We start from the raw sequence: 24,405 nt of genomic DNA, 5'->3' as shown, positions 1-24,405 counted from the left end.
TTGAGGGGCCGTATGGCCGACTCCTGCTCCTATTTCTTGTGTTCTTATGTCAACCCTCGGATGTGGGCCAACAGGTCCAGGGGATTTACCGCCTTTTAATCCCTAAAGTTTCTCAAGTACTTTTTATCTGCTGATATTAATTACTTTAAATTCCGCACTCTCATTAGCCCCTTGGTTCCCCGTTATTTCTGGTATTTTTTGTGCCTTCTGCTGTCAAGGCAGAAAACAAAATATTTGTTTAACATCTCTGCTCATTTCCGAATTTCGCATGATAATTTAACCTGCCTCAGCCTCGAAAGAACCAACGTTTACCTTTCATAATTCAAGATCAAATGGAGTTTTCCTTCGCAGGTTTTTGAACGAATATTGAATAAACCACAACCCTTAAACATTGTTACTTGTTACATCCTCGACAGTGTATACAGAAACAAGAAACAATGTTGAAGGGATGTGGTCGATTCAATAATCGTTTAAAAACCCTGTCAGCCGGTGTAAAAATAAACACAAACTACCCAACACGTGGGTAAGCCCATAAAGCGAAGCTGCATATCTCGTCGGTGAGCTCAATTGGTGAAAGCGTGGTGCTAATAACGCCAAGGTTGCAGGTTCGATCACCGTAAGGTTCGTACTGCAAAGTTTTGGGAACTTTTAAAAGTTTGGCAGACTTCAGGAACAAGCGAATCCACATAAAATGTCATAAGGTTAATTTTTTGGAGTAACATCCGTTAATATGTTTTCTGATCTATCTTTTTGAGGTCCAAAGTGGACGGCCTCACACTTGCTTACCTTGAAATCCATTTGCCGCACTTTTGCCCATTCACTTAATCTAGTAATATCTCTCTGTAATCTCATTCTTCCATCCACACTGCTTATAATTCTGTCTATCTTTGTGTCATCGGCAAACTTGGATATGTGGTTCTCGATCCCGTCATCTAATATCAACGAGACCGCCTAAATTGGGGTAAATTCACATTCGGCTTCAATCTCCACATCATCTTGAGACATTTTATTTTCTCCGTGTGTGTTGCGCCTTGGAAACTTCTGCACTTTGTCCTCTGGAGCTCAAATATAATTCAATTCGAACAACTGCAAAGATGTCAGAATCCAATTGGTGACTTTTCAATAAAAAGCAGTGAGATAACAGGGCTCGTCCGGGATTTGAACCAGGGACCTCTCGAATATTCCATGAGAAAAACGCCCAAAGCAAGAATCATACCCCTAGACCAACGATCCGCTAGCGAGAAAGCCCTGCAGCCGGTCTAAAATTTCACTATAGTCTTCAGCCGATCGGCTATCCTTTCCAACCGCTTCTGTCCACCCAATCTCGTTTTCTATTCCTATAAACAGCAATATCAAGTTGTACACTACCTATTTCCAGTCACCAATATAAGCCTCTCTTTACTAAATTCGTTTACAATGTACGACTTGTTTTTTCAAATTATACTTTTCAGAATTAGTTAATCTGAAGCGACATTGGCATCTGTCTCGGCATCGTCAGAGTATACAAGCTACCATAAGTATATTTTACTCACATTGCTGTTTTCTTTCACTGTGAGGGCGAAGAGACAAAAATGTGGAGACATCAGCTACGAATTTATCAGCTGGGTTGCAACTTTACTTTTCCGAGCATCTTAGTCTTTTTTTCCTTTACCTTTCCCTGCTGGTGTTGCAGGTTAGAGCAGCCTTCACCGTTCCAGGAAGCCTGAGAAGTCCATCAGGGGACAACATAGAGACAAGAGACAGGGAGAGATAGAGAGATTCATGTAAATAAAGTCGAGTATAAATGGGTGGTTCTGCAAAGTAGCAGAATTTTAGTTGCAGATTGGGCAAGATTCTTTCTTGTGTATTTGAATTTTGCAAGAGTACATTGGGCACCCAATTAAAAGCGCCGGCCACGCTCGAGTATCTCTCATGCTCTGAGAGAGATAAATGAAGTGAGTTAGATCCAGTTCATTCATTTGAGCATTGAACGGATCTTTAAACAATAATTCAGCGAGCAGAAATCAAACCTGCGAAGGAAAACTCCATTTCATCTTGAATTTAACGCTTCACCACTCGGCGATCGCAACGATGCCCGATAGACCGGCGTTGTCTTGTAGCTTTCCCAGGAGCTTCATTTGATTCGGTGGGTCAAGTTTGGGAAATTGAATGATTTTCAGCGGCAGCTTGTGGTAGTATATTACCTCATTTTCATTACCGGTAATGAACCACTGCAGCCACTGCAGAATTCGGTGCCACCCACAGCCGATCGGCCATCCTTTCAGACCTCTTCTATCCATCCAATCACGTTTTCTATTCCCATGTAGAGAAATGTCGAGTTGCACACTAACTATTTCCTCCGTTCTCTTTCGCAAACATATCACTGAACAAAACTTCACAAGTCACTCAGGAAAAATAATTCAGTTCAAAATCATTAGCTTCCGAAGGACCTGCGAGGACAGACTGACCAAACCTGCGTTCAGTCGTGAAGCTTGTGGGTGTGTTGTGATCCTTAGGGACAGAGACAGGCCTGCGACACAGAGCGATTTGGAACTCAGAAATGTGGCAATAAATGGGCAGACAGTCTGTCACAGTCATTGATTCTGACACACGGCCCGGCAGTTGTTCAGTCAGTCGGGGAGCGAGGCCTGCAGCCAGCAAACAAAAAGCCTGGCCTGAGAATAAGGCAGAGACCCAATCAGACGGATAGACAGACAGACATCTGACTCAACGTCAAAACGCAGCGTGATCGAATCACGTTGCGGTGATATCATTTTCAAAGCAGCTCAGGGTCCTGCCCACAGGTTTTATAGCGGGGCAGTGTTTTATGGATGGGCTGTTCATTGTTAGTAAAATAATATTGATCGGAATTTAATTTGTTACATTAAAGTGCTCTTTGTTTGTTAATTTTGATCTACATCCTCGACAGTATATACAGAAACAAGTAACAATGTTTAAGGGATGTGATTTATTCAATATTCGTTGTAAAACCCTGTCAGATGGTGTAAAAATAAACACAAACTACCCAACACGCGGGTAAGCCCATAAAGCTAAGATGCACACATGGCCGGTTAGCTCAGTTGGTTAGAGCGTGGTGCTAATAACGCCAAGGTCGCGGGTTCGATCCCCGTACGGGCCATAAGGTTCCTATTGCAATATTTTGGTAACTTTTAAAAGTTTGGCAGACTTGAGAAACAAGCGAATCCACACAAAATGTCATGTGGTCAATTTTTTGGAGTAACATCCATTAATATGTTTTCTGATCTATCATTTTGAGGTCCAAAGTGGACGGCCTCAAACTTGCTTACGTTGAAATCCATTTGCCGCAGTTTTGCCCATGCACTTAATCTAGTAATATCTCTCTGTAATCTCATTCTTCCATCCAAACTGCTAAGAATTCTGTCTATCTTTGTGTCATCGGCAAACTTGGATATGTGGTTCTCGATCCCGTCATCTAATATCAATGAGACCGCCTAAATTGGGGTAAATTCACATTCAGCTTCAATCTCCACATCATCTTGAGACATTTTATTTACTCCGTGTGTGTTGCGCCTTGGAAACTTCTGCACTTTGTCCTCTGGAGCTCAAATATAATTCAATTCGAACAACTGCAAAGATGTCAGAATCCAATTGGTGACTTTTCACTAAAAAGCAGTGAGCCAACAGGGCTCGTCCGGGATTTGAACCCGGGCCCTCTCGCAGATTCCATTAGAAAAACGCCCAAAGCGAGAATCATACCCCGAGACCAACGAGCCGCTTGCTAGAAAGCCCTGCAGCCGGTCTAAAATTTCACCATAGTCTTCAGCCGATCGGCTATCCTTTCCAACCGCTTCTGTCCACCCAATCTCGTTTTCTATTCCTATTTGCAGCAATATCAAGTTGTACACTACCTATTTCCAGTCACCAATATTAGCCTCTCTTTACTAAATTCGTTTACAATGTACGACTTGTTTCTTCAAATAATACTTTTCAGAATTAGTTAATCTGAAGCTACATTGGCATCTGTCTCGGCATCGTCAGAGTATACAAGCTACCAGAAGTATATTTTACTCACATTGCTGTTTCCTTTCACTGTGAGGGCGAAGAGACAAAAATGTGGAGACATTAGCTACGAATTTATCAGCTGGGTTGCACCTTTACTTTTCCGACCGTCTCAATCTTTTTTTCCTTGACCTTTCCCTGCTGGTGTTGCAGGTTCGATCAGCCTTTCCCGTTCCAGGAAGCCTGAGAAGTCCATCAGGGGACAACATCGAGACAAGAGACAAGGAGAGATACTGAGATTCATCTAAATAAAGTCGCTTATAAATGGGTGGTTCTGCAAAGTAGCAGAATTTTAGTTTCAGATTGGGCAAGATTCTTTCTTGTGTATTTGAATTTTGCAAGAGTACATTGGGCACCCAATTAAAAGCGCCGGCCACGCTCGAGTATCTCTCATGCACTGAGAGAGATAAATGAAGTGAGTTAGATCCAGTTCATTCATTTGAGCATTGAACGGATCTTTAAACAATAATTCAGCGAGCAGAAATCAAACCTGCGAAGGAAAACTCCATTTGATCTTGAATTTAACGCTTCAACCACTCGGCGATCGCAGCGGCACCTGGCAGTACTTACATGGCTGCAGATGCCACTTTAAACTGCCAGTTGCTTCAAACGATGCCCGATAGACCGGCGTTGTCTTGTAGCTTTCCCAGGAGCTTCATTTGATTCGGTGGGTCAAGTTTGGGAAATTGAATGATTTTCAGCGGCAGCTTGTGGTAGTATATTACCTCATTTTCATTACCGGTAATGAACCACTGCAGCCACTGCAGAATTCGGTGCCACCCACAGCCGATCGGCCATCCTTTCAGACCTCTTCTATCCATCCAATCACGTTTTCTATTCCCATGTCGAGAAATGTCGAGTTGCACACTAACTATTTCCTCCGTTCTCTTTCGCAAACATATCACTGAACAAAACTTCACAAGTCACTCAGGAAAAATAATTCAGTTCAAAATCATTAGCTTCCGAAGGACCTGCGAGGACAGACTGACCAAACCTGCGTTCAGTCGTGAAGCTTGTGGGTGTGTTGTGATCCTTAGGGACAGAGACAGGCCTGCGACACAGAGCGATTTGGAACTCAGAAATGTGGCAATAAATGGGCAGAGTGTCTGTCACAGTCATTGATTCTGACACACGGCCCGGCAGTTGTTCAGTCAGTCGGGGAGCGAGGCCTGCAGCCAGCAAACAAAAAGCCTGGCCTGAGAATAAGGCAGAGACCCAATCAGACGGATAGACAGACAGACATCTGACTCAACGTCAAAACGCAGCGTGATCGAATCACGTTGCGGTGATATCATTTTCAAAGCAGCTCAGGGTCCTGCCCACAGGTTTTATAGCGGGGCAGTGTTTTATGGATGGGCTGTTCATTGTTGGTAAAATAATATTGATCGGAATTTAATTTGTTACATTAATGTGCTCTTTGTTTGTTAATTTTGATCTACATCCTCGACAGTATATACAGAAACAAGTAACAATGTTTCAGGGATGTGATTTACTCAATTTTCGTTGTAAAACCCTGTCAGATGGTGCAAAAATAAACACAAACTACCCAACACGCGGGTAAGCCCATAAAGCTAAGATGTATACATGGCCGGTTAGCTCAGTTGGTTAGAGCGTGGTGCTAATAACGCCAAGGTCGCGGGTTCGATCCCCGTACGGGCCATAAGGTTACGATTGCAATATTTTGGTAACTTTTAAAAGTTTGGCAGACTTGAGAAACAAGCGAATCCACACAAAATGTCATGTGGTCAATTTTTTGGAGTAACATCCATTAATATGTTTTCTGATCTATCTTTTTGAGGTCCAAAGTGGACGGCCTCAAACTTGCTTACGTTGAAATCCATTTGCCGCAGTTTTGCCCATTCACTTAATCTAGTAATATCTCTCTGTAATCTCATTCTTCCATCCACACTGCTTATAATTCTGTCTATCTTTGTGTCATCGGCAAACTTGGATATGTGGTTCTCGATCCCGTCATCTCATATCAATGAGACCGCCTAAATTGGGGAAATTCACATTCAGCTTCAATCTCCACATCATCTTGAGACACTTTATTTACTCCGTGTCTGTTGCGCCTTGGAAACTTCTGCACTTTGTCCTCTGGAGCTCAAACATAATTCAATTCGAACAACTGCAAAGATGTCAGAATCCAATTGGTGACTTTTCACTAAAAAGCAGTGAGCCAACAGGGCTCGTCCGGGATTTGAACCCGGGACCTCTCGCAGATTCCATTAGAAAAACGCCCAAAGCGAGAATCATACCCCGAGACCAACGAGCCGCTTGCTAGAAAGCCCTGCAGCCGGTCTAAAATTTCACCATAGTCTTCAGCCGATCGGCTATCCTTTCCAACCGCTTCTGTCCACCCAATCTCGTTTTCTATTCCTATTTGCAGCAATATCAAGTTGTACACTACCTATTTCCAGTCACCAATATTAGCCTCTCTTTACTAAATTCGTTTACAATGTACGACTTGTTTCTTCAAATAATACTTTTCAGAATTAGTTAATCTGAAGCTACATTGGCATCTGTCTCGGCATCGTCAGAGTATACAAGCTACCAGAAGTATATTTTACTCACATTGCTGTTTCCTTTCACTGTGAGGGCGAAGAGACAAAAATGTGGAGACATTAGCTACGAATTTATCAGCTGGGTTGCACCTTTACTTTTCCGACCGTCTCAATCTTTTTTTCCTTGACCTTTCCCTGCTGGTGTTGCAGGTTCGATCAGCCTTTCCCGTTCCAGGAAGCCTGAGAAGTCCATCAGGGGACAACATCGAGACAAGAGACAAGGAGAGATACTGAGATTCATCTAAATAAAGTCGCTTATAAATGGGTGGTTCTGCAAAGTAGCAGAATTTTAGTTTCAGATTGGGCAAGATTCTTTCTTGTGTATTTGAATTTTGCAAGAGTACATTGGGCACCCAATTAAAAGCGCCGGCCACGCTCGAGTATCTCTCATGCACTGAGAGAGATAAATGAAGTGAGTTAGATCCAGTTCATTCATTTGAGCATTGAACGGATCTTTAAACAATAATTCAGCGAGCAGAAATCAAACCTGCGAAGGAAAACTCCATTTGATCTTGAATTTAACGCTTCAACCACTCGGCGATCGCAGCGGCACCTGGCAGTACTTACATGGCTGCAGATGCCACTTTAAACTGCCAGTTGCTTCAAACGATGCCCGATAGACCGGCGTTGTCTTGTAGCTTTCCCAGGAGCTTCATTTGATTCGGTGGGTCAAGTTTGGGAAATTGAATGATTTTCAGCGGCAGCTTGTGGTAGTATATTACCTCATTTTCATTACCGGTAATGAACCACTGCAGCCACTGCAGAATTCGGTGCCACCCACAGCCGATCGGCCATCCTTTCAGACCTCTTCTATCCATCCAATCACGTTTTCTATTCCCATGTCGAGAAATGTCGAGTTGCACACTAACTATTTCCTCCGTTCTCTTTCGCAAACATATCACTGAACAAAACTTCACAAGTCACTCAGGAAAAATAATTCAGTTCAAAATCATTAGCTTCCGAAGGACCTGCGAGGACAGACTGACCAAACCTGCGTTCAGTCGTGAAGCTTGTGGGTGTGTTGTGATCCTTAGGGACAGAGACAGGCCTGCGACACAGAGCGATTTGGAACTCAGAAATGTGGCAATAAATGGGCAGAGTGTCTGTCACAGTCATTGATTCTGACACACGGCCCGGCAGTTGTTCAGTCAGTCGGGGAGCGAGGCCTGCAGCCAGCAAACAAAAAGCCTGGCCTGAGAATAAGGCAGAGACCCAATCAGACGGATAGACAGACAGACATCTGACTCAACGTCAAAACGCAGCGTGATCGAATCACGTTGCGGTGATATCATTTTCAAAGCAGCTCAGGGTCCTGCCCACAGGTTTTATAGCGGGGCAGTGTTTTATGGATGGGCTGTTCATTGTTGGTAAAATAATATTGATCGGAATTTAATTTGTTACATTAATGTGCTCTTTGTTTGTTAATTTTGATCTACATCCTCGACAGTATATACAGAAACAAGTAACAATGTTTCAGGGATGTGATTTACTCAATTTTCGTTGTAAAACCCTGTCAGATGGTGCAAAAATAAACACAAACTACCCAACACGCGGGTAAGCCCATAAAGCTAAGATGTATACATGGCCGGTTAGCTCAGTTGGTTAGAGCGTGGTGCTAATAACGCCAAGGTCGCGGGTTCGATCCCCGTACGGGCCATAAGGTTACGATTGAAATATTTTGGTAACTTTTAAAAGTTTGGCAGACTTGAGAAACAAGCGAATCCACACAAAATGTCATGTGGTCAATTTTTTGGAGTAACATCCATTAATATGTTTTCTGATCTATCTTTTTGAGGTCCAAAGTGGACGGCCTCAAACTTGCTTACGTTGAAATCCATTTGCCGCAGTTTTGCCCATTCACTTAATCTAGTAATATCTCTCTGTAATCTCATTCTTCCATCCACACTGCTTATAATTCTGTCTATCTTTGTGTCATCGGCAAACTTGGATATGTGGTTCTCGATCCCGTCATCTCATATCAATGAGACCGCCTAAATTGGGGAAATTCACATTCAGCTTCAATCTCCACATCATCTTGAGACACTTTATTTACTCCGTGTGTGTTGCGCCTTGGAAACTTCTGCACTTTGTCCTCTGGAGCTCAAATATAATTCAATTCGAACAACTGCAAAGCTGTCAGAATCCAATTGGTGACTTTTCACTAAAAAGCAGTGAGATAACAGGGCTCGTCTGGGATTTGAACCCGGGACCTCTCGCATATTCCATTAGAAAAACGCCCAAAGCGAGAATCATACCCATAGACCAACGAGCCGCTTGCTAGAAAGCCCTGCAGCCGGTCTAAAATTTCACCATAGTCTTCAGCCGATCGGCTATCCTTTCCAACCGCTTCTGTCCACCCAATCTCGTTTTCTATTCCTATTTGCAGCAATATCAAGTTGTACACTACCTATTTCCAGTCACCAATATTAGCCTCTCTTTACTAAATTCGTTTACAATGTACGACTTGTTTCTTCAAATAATACTTTTCAGAATTAGTTAATCTGAAGCTACATTGGCATCTGTCACGGCATCGTCAGAGTATACAAGCTACCATAAGTATATTTTACTCACATTGCTGTTTCCTTTCACTGTGAGGGCGAAGAGACAAAAATGTGGAGACATTAGCTACGAATTTATCAGCTGGGTTGCACCTTTACTTTTCCGACCGTCTCAATCTTTTTTTCCTTGACCTTCCCCTGCTGGTGTTGCAGGTTCGATCAGCCTTTCCCGTTCCAGGAAGCCTGAGAAGTCCATCAGGGGACAACATAGAGACAAGAGACAGGGAGAGATAGAGAGATTCATGTAAATAAAGTCGAGTATAAATGGGTGGTTCTGCAAAGTAGCAGAATTTTAGTTGCAGATTGGGCAAGATTCTTTCTTGTGTATTTGAATTTTGCAAGAGTACATTGGGCACCCAATTAAAAGCGCCGGCCACGCTCGAGTATCTCTCATGCACTGAGAGAGATAAATGAAGTGAGTTAGATCCAGTTCATTCATTTGAGCATTGAACGGATCTTTAAACAATAATTCAGCGAGCAGAAATCAAACCTGCGAAGGAAAACTCCATTTGATCTTGAATTTAACGCTTCAACCACTCGGCGATCGCAGCGGCACATGGCAGTACTTGCATGGATTTAGATGCCACTTTAAACTGCCAGTTGCTTCAAACGATGCCCGATAGACCGGCGTTGTCTTGTAGCTTTCCCAGGAGCTTCATTTGATTCGGTGGGTCAAGTTTGGGAAATTGAATGATTTTCACCGGCAGCTTGTGGTAGTATATTACCTCATTTTCATTACCGGTAATGAACCACTGCAGCCACTGCAGAATTCGGTGCCACCCACAGCCGATCGGCCATCCTTTCAGACCTCTTCTATCCATCCAATCACGTTTTCTATTCCGATGTGGAGAAATGTCGAGTTGTACACTAACTATTTCCTCCGTTCTCTTTCGCAAACATATCACTGAACAAAGCTTCACAAGTCACTCAGGAAAAATAATTCAGTTCAAAATCATTAGCTTCCGAAGGACCTGCGAGGACAGACTGACCAAACCTGCGTTCAGTCGTGAAGCTTGTGGGTGTGTTGTGATCCGAAGGGACAGAGACAGGCCTGCGACACAGAGCGATGGCAGGAACTCTGAAATGTGGCCATAAATGGGCAGACAGTCAGTCACAGTCATTGATTCTGACACACGGCCCGGCAGTTGTTCAGTCAGTCGGGGAGCGAGGCCTGCAGCCAGCAAACAAAAAGCCTGGCCTGAGAATAAGGCAGATACCCAATCAGACGGATAGACAGACAGACATCTGACACAACGTCAAAACGCAGCGTGATCGAATCACGTAGCTGTGATATCATTTTCACAGTAGCTCAGGGTCCTGCCCACAGGTTTTATAGCGGGGCAGTGTTTTATGGATGGGCTGTTCATTGTTGGGAAAATAATATTGATCGGAATTTAATTTGTCACATTAAAGTGCTCTTTGTTTGTTAATTTTGATCTACATCCTCGACAGTATATACAGAAACAAGTAACAATGTTTCAGGGATGTGATTTACTCAATATTCGTTGTAAAACCCTGTCAGATGGTGCAAAAATAAACACAAACTACCCAACACGCGGGTAAGCCAATAAAGGTAAGATGTTTGCATGGCCGGTTAGCTCAGTTGGTTAGAGCGTGGTGCTAATAACGCCAAGGTCGCGGGCTCGATCCCCGTACGAGCCATAAGGTTCCTATTGCAATATTTTGGTAACTTTTAAAAGTTTGGCAGACTTGAGAAACAAGCGAATCCACACAAAATGTCATGTGGTCAATTTTTTGGAGTAACATCCATTAATATGTTTTCTGATCTATCTTTTTGAGGTCCAAAGTGGACGGCCTCAAACTTGCTTACGTTGAAATCTAATTGCCGCAGTTTTGCCCATTCACTTAATCTAGTAATATCTCTCTGTAATCTCATTCTTCCATCCAAACTGCTTATAATTCTGTCTATCTTTGTGTCATCGGCAAACTTGGATATGTGGTTCTCGATCCCGTCATCTAATATCAATGAGACCGCCTAAATTGGGGTAAATTCACATTCAGCTTCAATCTCCACATCATCTTGAGACATTTTATTTTCTCCGTGTGTGTTGCGCCTTGGAAACTTCTGCACTTTGTCCTCTGGAGCTCAAATATAATTCAATTCGAACAACTGCAAAGATGTCAGAATCCAATTGGTGACTTTTCACTAAAAAGCAGTGAGATAACAGGGCTCGTCCGGGATTTGAACCCGGGACCTCTCGCATATTCCATTAGAAAAACGCCCAAAGCGAGAATCATACCCCTAGACCAACGAGCCGCTTGCTAGAAAGCCCTGCAGCCGGTCTAAAATTTCACCATAGTCTTCAGCCGATCGGCAATCCTTTCCAACCGCTTCTGTCCACCCAATCTCCTTTTCAATTCCAATTTGCAGCAATATCAAGTTGTACACTACCTATTTCCAGTCACCAATATTAGCCTCTCTTTACTAAATTCGTTTACAATGCACGACTTGTTTCTTCAAATAATACTTTTCAGAATTAGTTAATCTGAAGCTACATTGGCATCTGTCTCGGCATCGTCAGAGTATACAAGCTACCATAAGTATATTTTACTCACATTGCTGTTTCCTTTCACTGTGAGGGCGAAGAGACAAAAATGTGGAGACATTAGCTACGAATTTATCAGCTGGGTTGCACCTTTACTTTTCCGACCGTCTCAATCTTTTTTCTCCTTGCCCTTTCCCTGCTGGTGTTGCAGGTGAGATCAGCCTTTACCGTTCCAGGAAGCCTGAGAAGTCCATCAGGGGACAACATCGAGACAAGAGACAAGGAGAGATAGTGAGATTCATCCAAATAAAGTCGCTTATAAATGGGTGGTTCTGCAAAGTAGCAGAATTTTAGTTGCAGATTGGGCAAGATTCTTTCTTGTGTATTTGAATTTTGCAAGAGTACATTGGGCACCCAATTAAAAGCGCCGGACACGCTCGAGTATCTCTCATGCACTGAAAGAGATAAATGAAGTGAGTTAGATACAGTTCATTCATTTGAGCATTGAACGGACCTTTAAACAATAATTCAGCGAGCAGAAATCAAACCTGCGAAGGAAAACTCCATTTGATCTTGAATTTAACGCTTCAACCACTCGGCGATCGCAGCGGCACATGGCAGTACTTGCATGGCTGTCGATGCCACTTTAAACTGCCAGTTGCTTCAAACGATGCCCGATAGACCGGCGTTGTCTTGTAGCTTTCCCAGGAGCTTCATTTGATTCGGTGGGTCAAGTTTGGGAAATTGAATGATTTTCAGCGGCAACTTGTGGTGGTATATTACCTCATTTTCATTACCGGTAATGAACCACTGCAGCCACTGCAGAATTCGGTGCCACCCACAGCCGATCGGCCATCCATTCAGACCTCTTCTCTCCATCCAGTCACGTTTTCTATTCCGATGTCGAGAAATGTCGAGTTGCACACTAACTATTTCCTCCGTTCTCTTTCGCAAACATGTCACTGAACAAAACTTCACAAAGTCACTCAGGAAAAATAATTCAGTTCAAAATCATTAGCTTCCGAAGGACCTGCGCGGACAGACTGACCAAACCTGCGTTCAGTCGTGAAGCTTGTGGGTGTGTTGTGATCCTTCGGGACAGAGACAGGCCTGCGACACAGAGCGATGGCAGGAACTCAGAAATATGGCCATAAATGGGCAGACAGTCAGTCACAGTCATTGATTCTGACACACGGCCCGGTAGTTGTTCAGTCAGTCGGGGAGCGAGGCCTGCAGCCAGCAAACAAAAAGCCTGGCCTGAGAATAAGGCAGATACCCAATCAGACGGATAGACAGACAGACATCTGACACAACGTCAAAACGCAGCGTGATCGAATCACGTTGCTGTGATATCTTTTTCACAGTAGCTCAGGGTCCTGCCCACAGGTTTTATAGCGGGGCAGTGTTTTATGGATGGGCTGTTCATTGTTGGTAAAATAATATTGATCGGAATTTAATTTGTTACATTAAAGTGCTCTTTGTTTGTTAATTTTGATCTACATCCTCGACAGTATATACAGAAACAAGTAACAATGTTTAAGGGATGTGATTTATTCAATATTCGTTGTAAAACCCTGTCAGATGGTGTAAAAATAAACACAAACTACCCAACACGCGGGTAAGCCCATAAAGCTAAGATGTTTGCATGGCCGGTTAGCTCAGTTGGTTAGAGCGTGGTGCTAATAACGCCAAGGCCGCGGGTTCGAACCCCTTACGGGCCATAAGGTTCCTATTGCAATATTTTGGTAACTTTTAAAAGTTTGGCAGACTTGAGAAACAAGCGAATCCACACAAAATGTCATGTGGTCAATTTTTTGGAGTAACATCCATTAATATGTTTTCTGATCTATCTTTTTGAGATCCAAAGTGGACGGCCTCAAACTTGCTTACGTTGAAATCCATTTGCCGCAGTTTTGCCCATTCACTTAATCTAGTGATATAAGAACATAAGAACATAAGAAATTGGAGCAGGAGCAGGCCAATCGTCCCCTCGAGCCTGCTCCGCCATTCAATAAGATCATGGCTGATCTGATCCCAACCACAAATCTAAAGAACACAAGAAGTCGGAGCAGGACCTGGCCACATAGCCCCTGGGCCCTCTCCGCCACCCACAGGGCATTGACCGATCCGAACTCAGCTTCATGTCCAATTTCCTGCCCGCTCCCCATAACCCCTAATTCCCTTTACTTCTAGGAAACTGTCTATTTCTGTTTTAAATTTATCTAATGATGTAGCTTCCACAGATTCCTGGGGCAGCAAATTCCACAGACCTGCCACCCTCTGAGTGAAGAAGTTTCTCCTCATCTCAGTTTTGAAAGAGCAGCCCCTTATTCTAAGATTATGCCCCCTAGTTCTAGTTTCACCCATCTTTGGGAACATCCTTACTGCATCCACCCGATCAAGACCCTTCACAATCTTATATGTTTCAATAAGATCGCCTCTCATTCTTCTGAACTCCAATGAGTAGAGTCCCAATCTACTCAACCTCTCCTCATATGTCCGCCCCCTCATCCCCGGGATTAACCGAGTGAACCTTCTTTGTACTGCCTCGAGAGCAAGTATGTCTTTTCTTAAGTATGGAGACCAAAACTGTATGCAGTATTCCAGGTGCGGTCTCACCAATACCTTATATAACTGCAGCAATACCTCCTTGTTTTTATATTCTATCCCCCTAGCAATAAAAGCCAACATTCCGTTGGCTTTCTTGATCACCTGCTGCACCTGCATACCAACTTTTTGATTTTCTTGCACTCGGACCCCCAGATCCCTTTGTACTGCAGTACTTTCCAGTCTCTCGCCATTAAGAAAATAACTTGCTCTCTGATTTTTCCTGCCAAAGTGCATAACCTCACATTTTCCAATACTATATTGCATCTGCCAAATCTCCGCCCACTCACCCAGCCTGTCTATATCCCCTTGCAGGTTTTTTATGTCCTCCTCACTCTCTACTTTCCCTCCCATCTTTGTATCATCTGCAAATTTTGATATGTTGCACTCGGTCCCCTCCTCCAAATCGTTAATATAGATTGTAAAGAGTTGGGGACCCAGCACCGACCCCTGTGGAACACCACTGGTTACTGGTTGCCAGTCCGAAAATGAACCATTTATCCCAACTCTCTGCTTCCTGTTCGATAACCAATCCTCCACCCATGCCAGAATATTACCCCCAATCCCGTGATTTTTTATCTTAAGTAATAATCTTTTATGTGGCACCTTGTCGAATGCCTTCTGGAAGTCTAAATACACTACGTCCACTGGTTCCCCTTTATCCACCCTATACGTTATATCCTCGAAGAACTCAAGCAAATTTGTCAGACATGACTTCCCCTTCATAAAGCCATGCTGACTTTGTCCTATTAAATTATGCTTATCTAAATGTTCCGTTACTGTCTCCTTAATAATAGACTCCAAAATTTTACCCACCACAGATGTTAAGCTAACTGGCCTATAATTTCTAGCCTTCTGCCTACTACCCTTTTTAAATAACGGTGTTGCATTAGCAGTTTTCCAATCTGCCGGGACCTCTCCTGAGTCCAGGGAATTTTGGAAAACTATCACCAAAGCATCCACAATCCCTACTGCCACTTCCCTCAAGACCCTAGGATGGAAGCCATCAGGTCCAGGGGATTTATCCGCCTTGAGTCCCATTATTTTACTGAGTACCATCTCCTGAGTGATTTTAATCGTATTTAGCTCCTCCCCCCCGAGAGTCCCCTGTTTGTCCAGTGTTGGGATATTCTTAGTGTCCTCTACTGTAAAGACTGAAGCAAAATATTTGTTCAGCATTTTTGCCATCTCCATGTTTCCCACCATTAATTTCCCGGTCTCATCCTCTAAGGGACCTATGTTTGCCTTAGCCACCCTTTTTCTTTTTATATAACTATAGAAACTCTTGCTATCTGTTTTTATATTTTTTGCTAATTTCTTTTCATAATCTAACTTCCCTTTCTTAATCAATCCTTTAGTTACTTTTTGCTGTCTTTTGAAGAATTCCCAATCTTCTATCCTCCCACTAAGTTTGGCTACCTTATATGTCCTTGTTCTTAGTCGGATACTATCCTTGATTTCTTTACTTAGCCACGGATGGCTGTCATTTCTTTTACACCCTTTTTTCCTCAGTGGAATATATTTATTTTGAAAGTTGTAAAATAACTCCCTAAATGAACACCACTGCTCATGTACCGTCTTACCCTTTAATCTATTTTCCCAGTCCACTTTAATCAATTCCGCTCTCATACCATCATAGTCTCCTTTATTCAAGCTCAGTACGCTTGTTTGAGAATCAACCTTCTCACCCTCTAATTGGATATGGAATTCAACCATGTTGTGGTCGCTCGTTCCAAGGGGATCCTTAACTAGGACATTATTAATTAATCCTGACTCATTACACAGGACCAGGTCCAAGGTTGCCTGCCCCCTTGTAGGATCAGTTACATACTGCTCAAGAAATCCATCCCTGATGCACTCAATGAACTCGTCCTCAAGGCTGCTCTGCCCAATTTGATTTGTCCAGTTAATATGATAATTAAAATCCCCCATAATTATGGCTGTTCCCTTATTACATGCCCCGACTATCTCCTGATTAATACTTCTTCCAGCAGAGTTGCAACTATTAGGAGGCCTATATACTACGCCCACGAATGTTTTTTTTTTCCCTTATTATTCCTTATCTCCACCCAAACTGTTTCATTATCTTGATGCTTTGTCCCAATATCATTTCTCTGTATTACAGTGATTCCTTCCTTTATTAACATAGCCACCCCACCTCCCCTTCCTTCCTGCCTGTCCTTCCTGATTGTTAAATACCCTGGCATATTTAATTCCCAGTCGTTGTCACCCTGCAGCCATGTTTCTGTAATGGCCACAAGATCATACCCATACGTAGTTATTTGTGCCGTTAACTCGTCCATTTTATTACGAATGCTACGTGCATTCAGATAAAGAACTTTCAAATCTGTTTTGTGATGCTTAGTTCCTGCTTTTTCCTTTTTTAACACTTTACCTATTACTCCATACCTTCTGTCCCTTCCTGTTACGCTTTCCTCTCTCTCCCTGCTCAGGTTCCCAACCCCCTCTGTAATCTCATTCTTCCATCCAAACTGCTTATAATTCTGTCTATCTTTGTGTCATCGGCAAACTTGGATATGTGGTTCTCGATCCCGTCATCTAATATCAATGAGACCGCCTAAATTGGGGTAAATTCACATTCAGCTTCAATCTCCGCATCATCTTGAGACATTTTATTTACTCCGTGTGTGTTGCGCCTTGGAAACTTCTGCACTTTGTCCTCTGGAGCTCAAATATAATTCAATTCGAACAACTGCAAAGATGTCAGAATCCAATTGGTGACTTTTCACTAAAAAGCAGTGAGATAACAGGGCTCGTCCGGGATTTGAACCCGGGACCTCTCGCATATTCCATTAGAAAAACGCCCAAAGCGAGAATCATACCCCTAGACCAACGAGCCGCTTGCTAGAAAGCCCTGCAGCCGGTCTAAAATTTCACCATAGTCTTCAGCCGATCGGCTATCCTTTCCAACCGCTTCTGTCCACCCAATCTCGTTTTCTATTCCTATTTGCAGCAATATCAAGTTGTACACTACCTATTTCCAGTCACCAATATTAGCCTCTCTTTACTAAATTCGTTTACAATGTACGACTTGTTTCTTCAAATAATACTTTTCAGAATTAGTTGATCTGAAGCTACATTGGCATCTGTCTCGGCATCGTCAGAGTATACAAGCTACCATAAGTATATTTTACTCACATTGCTGTTTCCTTTCACTGTGAGGGCGAAGAGACAAAAATGTGGAGACATTAGCTACGAATTTATCAGCTGGGTTGCACCTTTACTTTTCCGACCGTCTCAATCTTTTTTTTCCTTGCCCTTTCCCTGCTGGTGTTGCAGGTTCGATCAGCCTTTACCGTTCCAGGAAGCCTGAGAAGTCCATCAGGGGACAACATCGAGACAAGAGACAAGGAGAGATAGTGAGATTCATCCAAATAAAGTCGCTTATAAATGGGTGGTTCTGCAAAGTAGCAGAATTTTAGTTTCAGATTGGGCAAGATTCTTTCTTGTGTATTTGAATTTTGCAAGAGTACATTGGGCACCCAATTAAAAGCGCCGGCCACGCTCGAGTATCTCTCATGCACTGAGAGAGATACATGAAGTGAGTTAGATCCAGTTCATTCATTTGAGCATTAAACGGATCTTTAAACAATAATTCAGCGAGCAGAAATCAAATCTGCGAAGGAAAACTCCATTTGATCTTGAATTTAACGCTTCAACCAGTCGGCGATCTCAGCGGCACATGGCAGTACTTGCATGGCTGTAGATGCTACTTTAAACTGCCAGTTGCTTCAAACGATGCCCGATAGACCGGCGTTGTCTTGTAGCTTTCCCAGGAGCTTCATTTGATTCGGGGGGTCAAGTTCTGGCATCCTTTCCTTGTTGGCTCCGGAACTAATACAAACACCGCCCTGTGTTACTTTGTTGTTTAATTCACAAATTGGGTAAATATCACATCGGAGGCTTCAGACAATAAAGGACCTGACCAAACGGGCACTTTGAGCAGCAAAGCCACGAAGCCAAATCAAGCTGCAAATTCACCACCTCCTCTCACTGAAACCTGTCAGATACTCACCACTGTCTGTTGGAGTTTGAGGCCGTTTGGTACATTTCTATATGTCTTGTCTGTTTCGCTGTGTTCAGCGATACTGTTTGTATCTCTCGCTGTGTTGACCTCTCTGTGTCAATCTATGGGTTGGTTCTGAATGTAAAATGAAATAAAACACATCACATATCACCTGGGCCAGTGGCGCAATGGATAACGTGTCTGACTACGAATCAGAAGACTGTAGGTTCGACTCCTACCTGGCTCGGATTTATGCAATTTTCCCTCTGACAGTGGGGAACTAAAAATCAAACTTCATTGTAAGATATTATTTATTGTGAAGTCGCAAAGAAAACATTCCATCTTCAATGATTTAGGATCAGTTCTGTGCAGACAGAAACTGTGACCACAACGTGTTTCGAACATGCCGCCTTTTCAGTTGATGTCAGGCACGCTCATCTTGCAGAACGAGGTGTGGACATCCGCGCTGATGACCTTCAGGTGTCTACGGGCCTTTCAGACACTTCATGTGAAACAAGAGCTTTCCAATCCCCGCCAACTCCAGGACACCGAGACGTCCGTTCGAAGCAGCATTCACCACGAGGACCGATATCGCGTTCCCTTTGCCGATCTGCAGGAAATCCGATGCTGAAAATGCAAAGCAGGACGAACAGTATCTGGAAAACAGTTAAGATTTCAGTGTTCAGTCTTTGGTGAGAACTATCAACAGGAGTTTGGGTAGATATTAACTAGGTGTGTCGTCGGAGCGCGATGTTCATATATGAACTGTGGGAGTGTAGATATCAGTGCGATTTTTATACATGAATTGTGGGTGTGTGTATCTGAATGCGATGTTTATATTTAAACTGTGGGGTGTATATATGAGTGCGATGTTTATGTATAAACTGTGTGTGTGTGTGTATATATGAGTGCAATGTTTATATATAAACTGTGTGTGTGTATGTCTGAGTGCAATGTTTATTTCTGAACTGAGGATGTGTTTATTTGAGTGCGATGTTTATATCTGAATTGCGGAATGACCTGAAGGTGCAATTCTTCCTGGGCTTATATGTTCTTCAAACTAATGACACAAAGTTCAATTAACAGTTGGGCGGAAATCGCTCAGTTGGGAGGGCGTTAGACTAAAGATCTCGGGTTTCGGCAGTTCGTGTTATTTCGTTTCTGCTTCTTTGAATCCTAGAAACATAGAATGGTTATAAGAAGGAAGGAGGCCATTCGGCACGTCGAGTCCGTGCTGGCACTCTGCAAAACCAATCCAGCTTGTCCCACTCCCCCGCAGTTTACCCATAGCCGTTCTCGTTTTTCCCTTCAAGTATTTATCCAATTCCCCTTTGATTGAATCTGCCTCCAACATTCACTCAGGCAGTGAATTCCAAATCTTAGCCACTCGCTGTGTAAAAGCATTTTTCCTCATGTCGCCATTGATTCTTTTGTAATCACCATAAATCTTTGTCCTCTGGTTCTTGCCCCTTCTGCCAATGGGAGCAGCTACTCTGTCTAGACCCTTCAAGATTTTATCTACCTTCCCCTTAAATGGATCTATGTTATTTGCCTCAGCTACTCCTTGTGGTAGCGCACTCCACATTCCGAACACTATTTGGGGAAAGAAGTTGATCCTGAATTCCCAATTGGATTTAATAGTGACTATCTTATACTTGTGACCTCTAGTTTTGGACTCCCCATAAGGTCAGGTTAAACCATTTCCTCTATGTCTACCCGATCAAACCCATTCATTATCTTCAAGACTTCTATCAGGTCATCCATCGGCCTTCTTTTTTCTGGAGAAAAGAACCCGAGCCTGTTCATCCTTTCCTGATAAGTGTATCCTCTCAGTTCTGGTATCACCCTTGTGAGTCTTTTCCACCTTCCCCAATGTCCCTATATTCTTCTTATAACATGGAGACCAGAACTGTGCCCAGTGCTCCAAGTGTTCTCTAACCAAGGTTCACTACGAATATAACTTATTTGCTTTTCAATTCTATCCCTCTGGAAATGAACCCCAGTGTTTAGTTTGTTTTCACGTGGCCTTATTAACTAATGTCACTACTTTTCGTGATTTGTGTATCTGTGCCCCAAGATCCCTCTGCTCCTCTATCCCATTTAGACTCTTATTCTCCAAGCAGGATTTGGCCCAATTATTCTTCCTACCGAAATGCACCACCTCACACTTGTATATATGGAAATTAATTTGTCATTTACACGCACGTTCTGTAAGTTTACGAATGACTGCCTGTATTTTTCGCATTTTTCCTTTGTATTAACTGGAGCTCCCAATTAGGTTTCGTCCTCAACTTTTCAAAATGTACTTCCGATTTCCGTGTCCAAATCAATAATGTAAATGTTTAACAACAACGGCCCCAGCACCGTTAAATTGTGAACAACAGTGATCCCAGCACCGATAAATTGTGAACAATAGTAGTCCCAGCATCGATAAATTGTGAACAACAGTGATCACAGCAATGATGAGTTGTGAACAACAGTGGTCCCAGCACCAATAAATTTTGAACACCAGTGGTCCCAGGACTTTTGATCTTGAACTGCAGTTGAAACTTCTGCAGAAAAGGAAAAGAAGCCCCCGAATCGCTCCACGTGAATCTCAAACACTTTTGGGAAGAAGTTCAGTGCAAACAATCAGGAATTTAAAGGCACTTCAATGGCCTGCACTTTCTTTGAGTAAGTTTTGTTCGACATTTCATTCGAACGTGAAATCGGTCTGGGCTTTCATCTCACCGAAGCACAGTGTCGCCGCTTTGTATCTGTTTGCCTGTAAGTGATGAGGTTGGACTAGGCACGGGTTTTATCCAATTCTTGAAATCTCACCAAGCGCCAGGGAAAGGAAACTTAGAGTCGAACTGTCCCTGTAAGCGATGAGTTGAAGGGAATGTCGCTCCAAGCAGATCGGGTCAAAGCGCAGTACAGCCACACAGGAGCTCCAAATCCACCCTCTCGCCACTCGGCAATCACAAATGTTAACTGAACTATCCATTGGCCCAAAGTCACCCGCTGAAATCGAGTCTTTCTCGGACACATTTTTTTCATAACATTGGTTTAGAATTGAAAACTACGGTCCACTTCAATGCAAGTGCAAGAGATAACTGTGTAGACGCTGCCCGCGTGCAGTAAGACCTGGACAACATTCAGGCTTGGGCTTTTTTTTTTAATCGTTCACGGGATGTGGGCGTCGCTGGCGAGGCCATCATTTATTGCCCATCCCTAATTTCCCTCGAGAAGGTGGTGGTGAGCCACCTTCTTGAACCGTTGCAGTCCGTGTGGTGACGGTTCTCCCACTGTGCTGTTAGGAAGGGAGTTCCAGGATTTTGATCCAGCGACGATGAAGAAACGGCGATAAATTTCCAAGTCGAGATGGTGTGTGACTTGGAGGGGAACGTGCAGGTCGTGTCGTTCCCATGTACCTGCTGCTCTTGTCCTTCTCGGTGGCAGAAGTCGCGGGTTTGGGAGGTGCTGTCGAAGAAGCCTTGGCGAGTTGCTGCAGTACATCATGTGGATGGTACACACTGCAGACACAGTGCGCCGGTGGTGAAGGGAGTGAATGTTTAGTGTGGTGGATGGGGTGCCAATCAAGCTGGCTGCTTTATCTTGGATGGTGTCGAGCTTCTTGAGTGTTGTTGGAGCTGCACTCATCCAAGCAAGTGGAGAGTATTCCATCGCACTCCTGACTTGTGCCTTGTGGATGGTGGAAAGGCTTTGGGGAGTCAGGAGGTGAGTCACTCGCCGCAGAATACCCAGCTTCTCACCTGCTCTCGTAGCCACAGTATTTATATGGATGGTCCAGTTAAGTTTCTGGTCAATGGTGACCCCCAGGATGTTGATGGTGGGGGATTCGGTGATGGTAATGCCGTTGAATGTCAGGGGGAGGTGGTTAGACTCTCTCTTGTTGGAGATGGTCATTGCCTGGCACTTATCTGGCGCGAATGTTACTTGCCACTTATGAGCCCAAGCCTGGATGTTGTCCAGGTCTTGCTGCATGCGGGCTCGGACTGCTTCATTATTTGAGCGGTTGCGAATGGAACTGAACACTGTGCAGTCATCAGCGAACATCCCCATTTCTGACCTTATGATGGAGGGAAGGTCATTGATGAAGCAGCTGAAGATGGTTGGGCCTAGGACACTGCCCTGAGGAACTCCGGCAGCAATGTCCTGGGGCTGAGATGATTGGCCTCCAACAACCACTACCATCTTCCTTTGTGCTAGGTATGACTCCAGCCACTGGAGAGTTTTCCCCTTGATTCCCATTGACTTCAATTTTACGAGGGCTCCTTGGTGCCATACTCGGTCAAATGCTGCCTTGATGTCAAGGGCAGTCACTCTCACCTCACCTCTGGAATTCAGCTCTTTTGTCCATGTTTGGACCAACGCTGTAATGAGGTCTGGAGCCGAGTGGTCCTGGCGGAACCCAAACTGAGCATCGGTGAGCAGGTTATTGGTGAGTAAGTGCCGCTTGATAGCACTGTGGATGACACCTTCCATCACTTTGCTGATGATTGAGAGTAGACTGATGGGGCGGCAATTGGCCGGATTAGATTTGTCCTGCTTTTTGTGGACAGGACATACCTGGGCAATTTTCCACATTGTCGCTAGATGCCAGTGTTGTAGTTGTATTGGAACAGCTTGGCTAGAGGCGCAGCTAGTTCTGGAGCACAAGTCTTCAGCACTACAGCTGGGATGTTGTCGGAGCCCAAAGCCTTTGCTGTATCCAGTGCACTCAGCCGTTTCTTGATGTCACGTGGAGTGAATCGAATTGGCCGAAGACTGGCTTCTGTGATGGTGGGGATTTCGGGAGGAGGCCGAGATGGATCATCCACTCGGCACTTCTGGCTGAAGATGGTTGCAAACGCTTCAGCCTTGTCTTTTGCACTCACGTGCTGGACTCCGCCATCATTGAGGATGGGGATGTTTGCAGAGCCTCCTCCTCCCGTTAGTTGTTTAATTGTCCACCACCATTCACGACTGGATGTGACAGGACTGCAGAGCTTTGATCTGATCCGTTGGTTGTGGAATCGCTTAGCTCTGTCCATAGCATGTTGCTTCCGCTGTTTAGCATGCATGTAGTCCTGAGTTGTAGCTTCACCAGGTTGGCACCTCATTTTTAGGTATGCCTGGTGCTGCTCCTGGCATGCTCTTCTACACTCCTCATTGAACCAGGGTTGATCCCCTGGCTTGTTGGTAATGGTAGAGTGAGGAATATGCCGGGCCATGAGGTTACAGATTCTGGTGGAATACAATTCTGCTGCTGCTGATGGCCCACAGCGCCTCATAGATGCCCAGTTTTGAGCTGCTAGATCTGTTCTGAATCTATCCTATTTAGCACGGTGGTAGTGCCACACAACACGTTGGATGGTGTCCTCAGTGCGAAGACGGGACTTGATCTCCATGAGGACTGCGCGGTGGTCATTTCTACCAATACTGTCATGGACAGATGCATTTGCGACAGGTAGATTGGTGAGGACGAGGTCAAGTAAGTTTTTCCCTCGTGTTGGTTCGCTCACCACCTGCCGCAGGCCCAGTCTAGCAGCTATGTCCTTCAGGACTCGGCCAGCTCGGTCAGTAGTGGTGCTACCGAGCCACTCTTCGTGATGGACATTGAAGTCCCCCACCCAGAGTACATTTTGTGCCCTTGCTACCCTCAGTGCTTCCTTCAAGTGGTGCTCAACATGGAGGAGGACTGTTTCATCAGCTGAGGGAGGGCGGTAAGTGGCAAGTAGCATTCGCGAAAGAGAAGTGACAGCCAATGACCATCTGCAACCAGAGAGAGGCTAACCACCTCCCCTTGACAATCAAGGGCATTACCATCACCGAATCCCCCACCATGAACATCCTAGGGGTTACCGTGGACCAGAAACTTAACTGGACCAGCCACATAAATACTGTGGCTACAAGAGCAGGTCAGAGGCTGGATATTCTTCGACGAGTGACTCATCTCCTGGCTACCCAAAGCCTTTATACCATCCACAAGGCACAAGTCAGGAGTGTGATGGAATACCCTTCACTTGCCTGGATGAGTGCAGCTGCAGCATCAGTCAACAATCTGGACACAATCCAGAACAAAGCATCCCGCTTGATTGGCAGCCCTTAAACCAACCTTAAAAATTCACTCCCTTCAC

At 44.1% G+C, this 24,405-nt stretch overlaps 8 non-coding genes across 8 annotated transcripts; 6 read left to right on the top strand and 2 right to left on the bottom strand.

Annotated features, from left to right (window-relative positions):
- Positions 1-3,044: 3,044 nt before the first annotated feature.
- On the top strand, positions 3,045-3,118 carry trnai-aau (transfer RNA isoleucine (anticodon AAU)). The gene has a single exon. It is a non-coding gene; the product is annotated as a tRNA-Ile (tRNA).
- Positions 3,119-5,606: 2,488 nt separating this feature from the next.
- On the top strand, positions 5,607-5,680 carry trnai-aau (transfer RNA isoleucine (anticodon AAU)). Its single transcript has one exon. It is a non-coding gene; the product is annotated as a tRNA-Ile (tRNA).
- Positions 5,681-8,167: 2,487 nt separating this feature from the next.
- Positions 8,168-8,241, top strand: trnai-aau (transfer RNA isoleucine (anticodon AAU)). The gene has a single exon. It is a non-coding gene; the product is annotated as a tRNA-Ile (tRNA).
- Positions 8,242-10,730: 2,489 nt separating this feature from the next.
- trnai-aau (transfer RNA isoleucine (anticodon AAU)) lies at positions 10,731-10,804 on the top strand. Its single transcript has one exon. It is a non-coding gene; the product is annotated as a tRNA-Ile (tRNA).
- Positions 10,805-11,330: 526 nt separating this feature from the next.
- Positions 11,331-11,420, bottom strand: trnap-ugg (transfer RNA proline (anticodon UGG)). The gene is given in 2 exon segments: positions 11,331-11,366; positions 11,385-11,420. It is a non-coding gene; the product is annotated as a tRNA-Pro (tRNA).
- A 1,876-nt stretch (positions 11,421-13,296) lies between these two features.
- trnai-aau (transfer RNA isoleucine (anticodon AAU)) lies at positions 13,297-13,370 on the top strand. Its single transcript has one exon. It is a non-coding gene; the product is annotated as a tRNA-Ile (tRNA).
- Positions 13,371-17,026: 3,656 nt separating this feature from the next.
- Positions 17,027-17,116, bottom strand: trnap-ugg (transfer RNA proline (anticodon UGG)). Its single transcript is given in 2 exon segments — positions 17,027-17,062; positions 17,081-17,116. It is a non-coding gene; the product is annotated as a tRNA-Pro (tRNA).
- Positions 17,117-18,457: 1,341 nt separating this feature from the next.
- Positions 18,458-18,530, top strand: trnar-acg (transfer RNA arginine (anticodon ACG)). The gene has a single exon. It is a non-coding gene; the product is annotated as a tRNA-Arg (tRNA).
- Positions 18,531-24,405: the final 5,875 nt, after the last annotated feature.

Source organism: Heptranchias perlo, chromosome 20, assembly GCF_035084215.1.
Source record: "Heptranchias perlo isolate sHepPer1 chromosome 20, sHepPer1.hap1, whole genome shotgun sequence".
NCBI lineage: Eukaryota > Metazoa > Chordata > Chondrichthyes > Hexanchiformes > Hexanchidae > Heptranchias > Heptranchias perlo.
This window is presented reverse-complemented; position numbering and strand designations above follow the sequence as displayed.